Below are 7883 nucleotides of genomic sequence, written 5' to 3'. Positions count from 1 at the left end.
CGTGACGAAATCTTTAATTACACACGTGACTTAATGTTTGACCTTTGACTGAACACGTGACTTAAAAATTTTAAGTAGGGCGTAGCGGCTTCATAAAACAAGTTTAAACTAAACGTAAGCAAAATAATGTCGTTAAAGTATAGTTATTAGTGCATGTCATATTTATACCCACACAATGTGTGATGTTGTCCACTTTTTGAAAAAAACAATGCAATTATAAATGTACAAAGGCTTAAGTACCTCTGCTATTGTAATAGACTTAAGCATTACCAATTAAAATATTTTTCTTTGTAAAATTTTAAAATATTTAAAAAAATAGATTTTGATATTAAAAGCTTGTGAGAACGTACTTTAAGTATAAACCACAAGAATTATTTCTCACAAATAAGTTACCATAAGCGCTCATGTTAATTTTACTGGCAAGTATAGAAAAGTTAATAAACGTTTGTGTTAATTTTTCAAGTACCTTTTTATGCTTTTTTTTGGAAAACATTTAAAGATTTGTTAATTTTGATGATTGTAATCATCGTCGTGTCGTTCACGCTGATTGTGTTGGTTCATAAAATGTGCCATGTTATTATACAAGTTATTACGATACGCGACATTGGGAATGCTGTGATGATTTACCCCGAATTGATGGCGATAATCGCGGCCATAATCACGAGGTATTTCCGATGCTTCGCGACTATCAGAAGGATGCGAATAAAATCTTTCAGAGCCTTGATTTTGATTTCTGAATCGGTTTTGGAAATTAGGCTGATTTTGGTCAGTGTTTATATTTCTTTGGTGATGGTATCTGTCAGTATTATCATTGTATGAATCAACTGAGTTATGATCTTGTGTTTCAATTCTGTTATTTCGTTGTAGGGAGTCTGCAGCAAAAGATACGTTTCTAGTCGACCTCGTAGATTTGGAATTTTGCTTTTTACCTTTAAAAGTAGAATACGCAGAATCTAACGAATCTTTATTATCAGTTCTATGAGTACTAGAAGGCGTCCATTTCCGCGCTTGTTTAAGTAACAAGTCTTTAATTGAACTTTGCCTCATCCAGCCTTTAATAGGAGATGTGCGGTTGTTGGACCGATCATATCGAGAGTTAAAGGCATTATCATTACCTCTAGAATGATACGAATACCTTTCATCATTATATAAAGGATTTACTCTATGAATGGATCTCATCCAATGTGACTCTCTATCGCTAGCGTGCGGGTGCCAATTATTCTGTAAATCTTCATAATTTTGTCTCTGTCGCATACGATAATTGTAACGAGGGAAGTTACTGTTGTAAGATTGGTGTTCATCCCAAGCTTGTCGTGGATATCCTTGATCATCTACTAAACTACTTACACTTGAACTCGAGCCCGATGTTCTAAAAAAACGGAAATAAGCAAATAATTTTTTTTTTACAAAAATAAAAAAATTTTTTACCTTAACTTTGGGCCTCCTTTGCAATCGTTTAAGATCTCGTCCGCCCTCTGACGATGAGGTTCAAACAAGATTATATACAGAAAAGGATTGACACTAGGTAGCACTAGAGACAGTAATTGTGATGTCACGTCAAACCAGTAAAAGTAATGATTCCGAAACATGGAGAAACGAATAATGTTTCCAAACTGAAATAAAAAGAAAAATTGACTCTAAAATCATCAAAGAATGTTTGTGAAATAATTTACTCACCGTGAGAGGGAGATAAGTAATCACAGTCACAAAGCCAACACATATCACGAGCCGTGAATATGAAGTCCATGATTTAGATTTCATGACCACACAAGTTCCACAAATCATTGAACAAGAACCGGTTCGACCTTGGTAGGGTAAAGTCTTGGTCGTGTAAGCTTTAAGTATAAGACTTGCACAAAAAGCTGTTACAAGCACTAAAGTCCCTATGTAACCATATATCTAAAACCAAACCATAAGTAACTTCTTGTTTAAATCTGATTACAGAAAACAGTTGCCTCAACACAGTTATGCAAACTTTTAAACTTATGCTGTCAAATGTAGGCTATTATGGTCTAACATTTACATATAACATCTAGTATGCATAACATGCAACTAACTGTATAAATCTTCTACATGAAACATCTAAAATAAATACAATTGTTACTGATTTCGTAACATATCATGCTTGATTTTCATTTAAAACATTTACGTGAACAAGTTGACAAGCTACATTTATTCTGAATTAACAAGCATGCACTCCCCGACAATCTACTGTAAACACATATGTATATATAAGTCAGTGTTTAAAATATTACATCTTTCTAAAACAAGAGTTTTTTTCAAAGCATGCTTTGAAAGTTTTAAAACCTAAAAGAGGTCTTGGAAAAATATTTTTCCCAACTTAACCAAAATGAGAATGAGATACAATGATTACAGTTGTGTTCACCAAAAGTCCTAAGAACAGTTTAGATGAATCTCTGGTAAAGTTTTGTTTAACGGCTTTGAGTAAATGCATTTGCCTTGGCGTAAAATATTAATAGAACAACATAACATACAAGACTTCATTAAGGCAATCAAAATTGCAAGAATGTACGTACAAGAAATGCAATTCTTTAAGTAAAGCTCTGGTTAGGTTTTGTTAACAGCTTTGTTGCTTATGATTTAACAACTGTCAAACTTCTTGAATTAGCTTAAAATATCAATAAAACAACATCACCAACATCCAGTACAAGACTTCATTAAAACTAACCTTTAAAATTTACTTACAAAAAATGTAAAGCCTTGTACAGTGTTAACTTCAAACGCATCTGACAGCCAGCATATCTTCAAGAACTTGTAGTAATGATAATGAGTTCCTAGGTTAACTGCTGGTAGAATACAGGTTAGAAGAATTGCAAATAAGTTACTGATCAGAAGAGTTAGGCGAATCGCTGATGCAGTATGTGGCCTATAAACATATACTTTAAATTAAAGGTTAACCTTAGTAATTGTAAAATAGTACATCATTTTAAGCACTTATTACAAAGAACTCATATAGCAAATTAAATTGTGAATATTCTTTTTGTTAGTATAAAATATTTGTCTATTAAGTTATGAAAAACAAACTTCAAATTTTACTTTGAATAATTTTTAACTTTATGTTTCAAGTTGTAAAAACCGAACTTCAAATTTTTAATTTAATTTTAACTTTTAAGTATATTTGTTCTCCAAATCAAATATTCTATTCTAAATCTTGTATGTTATTAAACAAGCTGAGGCCGCTTTTAATTAAACACACACCAACTCGGCCAATCGACCCTTAAATAATGCATGGATTTAACGGAAAACTTATGTTCAGATTCTTAAAATAACACAAACGTTGTCGTTATTTATCACTTAGGCCATTTGATTGTGCATGACTCAGTTATTTTGACAATTATAATACATTTTTAATTTTAACAAGTTAGATTTTGTTATAGATTTGTGAAAAATTTTGTAAAAAATTTAATATAACAACCTAATAAGGAAAATGTTGTTACTTTGGGATTACATTTGCCATTTTAGATACTATCAAAATTGTAACATCGCCTGCCCTACAGTCGGTATTTTAATTGTAAAATTAATGTAAAATTAATAGTCTCAACTTACAACTAATATTTGCCAGTGATAATTTATCCGCATATGACAAACGACCGTTTTATATATTTTGTAATCTACGAATTAAAAATACATATAAATATTAAGTAAAAAAAAAATTAGCACATAAAATTTGTTTTTTATTTTAAAAATATTTGTTTTTATTCCGGTAATGTGGTATACCGGTCATTGCGTTGGACTAAAAGCCAAAAAGTTTTGGGTTCAAGTCGCACCAATGCCACAATGCTGCCCTTGAACCCGGTGTTTACGGATAGCTTAAACAAGTCACAATATCACACCCTTTACCGATACAAAATACTTACAATAATCGAGTATTTTATAAACAAACCATAAATAATTAAACAATAATCAACCACAGTTAGATCTTCATTTTAAATAGCAACATACAGAGTATTAATATTAACAATATATCAAAATTTTAAAAGATATAATTAATTACAACAAAAGTTATCCTTTTTCAAAAAATTGATAAACAATAATAATAAAAATAATAAAAATAATCATAAAATTAATAATTACTAAAATTGCGAACCATAAAATTTGTTTAAATTTACCGGAACCTGTACATCTTCCAATTAAAAGCGGCCATCACGGTATCAACCAACATAACACAAGTAGTAACCAATGGTACGTACATAAATATACCGAATATTAAGCCTGAAGTTCTACATGGTATTGTGCCTGCTTGTCGACATATATGGAGTGGTTGTAATTTTATTTCCTATAAAAAAGAATTTAAGTAAATGTAAAGTGTTAAAAGCGGTTTAATTTTTTAACTGTATAAATATTAACATTTAAATAAATAAAATTATTGAATAAAAAAAGGAAAAAAATACAAATGATTTAAAAAATAGATTTTAAACGAAAAAAAAAATAAATTACAAAACAAGGAAAAAAATGTAATGAGTATAAAAGTGGTTTATTAGTAAAAATTTACCCATTAAACTCAAAAAGAAAACAATTTTTTTTAAAAAGATTTACTAAATCATTTACCCAAAAAATGTTAATTATTTTTTTAAACATAAAAAAAAATTCTTTACCTCTATGTTGCCCTTACTTAGGAATGGTTCAAAGATTGGAACATTCTCGTAATTAGAAGTGGTTGTTGGTGACGTAGTTATTACGTCATTCCAAGTAAACGTTAAAGGGTAAAACATTAATAAGAGTGTCTAAAAAGTACAAAGTACAAGTTTAAGAAAATAAATTAAACAATCTTAAAAAAACTCTTTTTTTTGTGAGATTTTTTTTTTATATTTGTAACTACTGGGCCTAAAAGCGAATAGTGCGACTTTGGTGCGGTTCGAACCCGAAACCTTTCGGATCGTAGTCCGACGCCATATTCAGTTTACTACACTACCGAAATTTAAAATTTTTTCAAAATAAAAATTACTTACTAAACCCATTCCAGATAAATTGATGATGAGCATGCAATGGGTCGCGAAAGGACTTCCCTTTCTCTTTGTTGTAGTGATTATGACGTAACAAGTAAAGAAATTACAGATCAAAACTGTGACCAAATATATTTGAAGGAATACTCGAATAGGACTCCACTAAAATATAAAAAATAAATTAAATATTAAAAAAAAATTAAAAAGGAAAAAAAAATTAGAATTAAAATGTGTACGTAAAGATATTAAATTAATAGTTACCCCTTTACAACTAGCATATTCTTCAATATCATTATTCCCCACAGATATCCTTATATCAGACGTTGTAAACGGAACAAATGTTGTAAAACTTGAATTAAATTCATCGCCGCTATATCCACCTCCATCCATTATAAATCTTTCAAAATTGTCCAATTTTACAAAATATTTGAACACTTATTATAATGCCATAATTTTGTCTTAAAACGTTTCTGCAAAACAAAATATAGAAACATTTAGTATTAAACAAGCACTTTAGCAGTTTGTTATTAATAATAAACACTTAATAATAACTTATATTTAAGAAATATCCCTAAAATTAAAAATAAATAAAATTAGTCGATAAATTTCAAATTTGTTAAATTTATAAACAAGAACCTGAATTTTATAATTAAATTTAACAATACAACATTTATTCTACGTTTATAATTGCAAAGCCAACTTTTACATATCTTATTACAGCACAATATTATAGACCTACTGTTTTAAACAACAACAACGAAGTGACATAGAGGCGAAAATTGATAAACACGTTTTTTTCATAAACTTTATGCATTATTTAGTACACTAAATTGCCAGCGTTTATTTAATTGGATTTTGTTCCTTATTACTGTTTAATTTTAACACATTCTAAAATAACACAAAAATAAGATTTTTTAAAGTAATAAACATTAACTATTGTTAAATCGAATTTTGATATTAATAAGTATTAAAATATATTTACCGTTTTAGGTAGGCTGTAGTAAATTATTTAAACTTTAGTATATGGTAAAGCTGTATTTAAATATGCACGATTTATAAACAATAAACAAATTTTGTTAATTCTAACTTTGGAAAATTTGTGTAAAACAACATAGTAAATGCTGCTTTAAATTGATTTTTATCAAAACCTGATTAATTATTTATGTTTAATATTAATTAACACATGTGCAAATACTTTAACGGTATATTACTTGTTTATGCGTTTTCAAATATCTGAAAAAAAAGTAAAAATAAATTACAAACTTTAAACTAAGGCAAACTTTTAATCAGTAAATTTTTATCACAATATATTCCCATAATTTAAACATTCTTTGATTTAAAAAAAGTAGCCAAATTCAAAAAATACTTAAGTCGTTAAACAAAATAATTTAAGCTGCCAAAGTTTAAATAAACTTAAAGAAAATCCTTATTTTAATTTTCGCAAACTATTAAGTAGTTAAATCAAAAAAAAACTTAAGCTATTACACAAAGATAATAAAAATTGCCAAAATCTTAATAAACTCTAAAGAAATATATCAAGAGTTAAAGCTTGGGAGTAAGATGTGCTGAACTTGTTCTCTGAAACGAGAGATATGCTCCCTCCTCCTCCTCTTGCTGGGAGTGGGCGGAGTGGGAGGAAGGGAGGCGAGGAGAATTAGCAGGAGTTGCTGCGACGTTGGAAAAAGAGAAAACGTTCGTGGAAAGTCGGGTCGGTATGGATCGGATCGCGGATGCTGTAAATAAATTAATTATGACGTCACAAGCCTTACAATGTCAAAAAATTTGAATTTTCTAGTACAAGCTATGTTGTTGCTTAAAATCAGTTTTGGCAGCTTTGCAAATGTTTATAAGATCTGCCAGAGCCTTTAACTTACCGTTTACATTTTTAAACTAATTGCTACCACAACATCCTTAACAATCTGACAGAATTGATTGTGTAATTTAGATAACTGATGTTACGATTCAATGTAAAACTGTTTCATGCATTGCAACTTGGCTTACCTAGTCGACTTCGCATGCCAAGAATAGGAAAAACAGGGGTTTCAATTTCAGTAACATTGTTGGAGTTTGTGGCTGGTTGTTGGTTGGGTCGAACTATGATTTAAAATATGATTAGTCCTGTGTTGATATATTTTTGGTGTTATTTTACACTAGTTTATTGCCTACCCTATAGTGTTTCATGGTGTTTTAAAAGTCATGGCTTATGGTGTTTTATATAATGGTGTTTTATAAGATATGATATATGGTGTTCTATTTAATGGTGTTTTATGTTGCTCTACAAAATGATGTTGTGTGGTGTTTTATTAGATATGGTATATGGTTCTCTATAAAATGGTGTTTAATGTTTTATAAGATGTATTGTGTTCTATAAAATGGAATTTTTGGTGCTTTATAGCATATGGTCTACGGTGTTTTACCAAATAGTTTTTTATGATGTTTTATAAGATATTGTCTATTGTGCTCTATAAATTGGTGTTTGTGGTGTTTTATTTGTTCTATTAGATGTTCTTTATAGTGTTTTATGAAGTTATATCCAATGGTGCTTTATAAAGTTATGGTAGTTTTAGGAGGACCCTAACCTGGTGATACGTAGAGAGGTTCTTGTTGCTCGCTCGTATTTTGATGATCGACATCTAAAACAAAAATGTTGTTGTTTTTGTAAACGTTACAATAGGTAAAGCTTATAATGATCTAAAGATGGAATTAACTAACTATATACGTGCGTCCCTTGAATGATAAATAAGATTTGTAACAAAGATTCTAAACAACTTTTGGGCAATGTAAGCCGTAATTCAAATATAAAGAAAATTAATTACTGAATATATTACAGTATTCAAGCAACAAAAATGCTAAAAACTCACTTCTGCTTTCATCACAGTTCGCATAATCTCCCGAGGCTTGTGAAACATCATTCCGCTT

Source organism: Corella eumyota, chromosome 2 (genome assembly GCF_963082875.1).
Source record: "Corella eumyota chromosome 2, kaCorEumy4.1, whole genome shotgun sequence".
In the NCBI taxonomy this organism is placed as follows: domain Eukaryota; kingdom Metazoa; phylum Chordata; class Ascidiacea; order Phlebobranchia; family Corellidae; genus Corella; species Corella eumyota.
The sequence above is the reverse complement of the archived record's forward strand: the minus strand, read 5'-3'. Positions refer to the sequence as shown.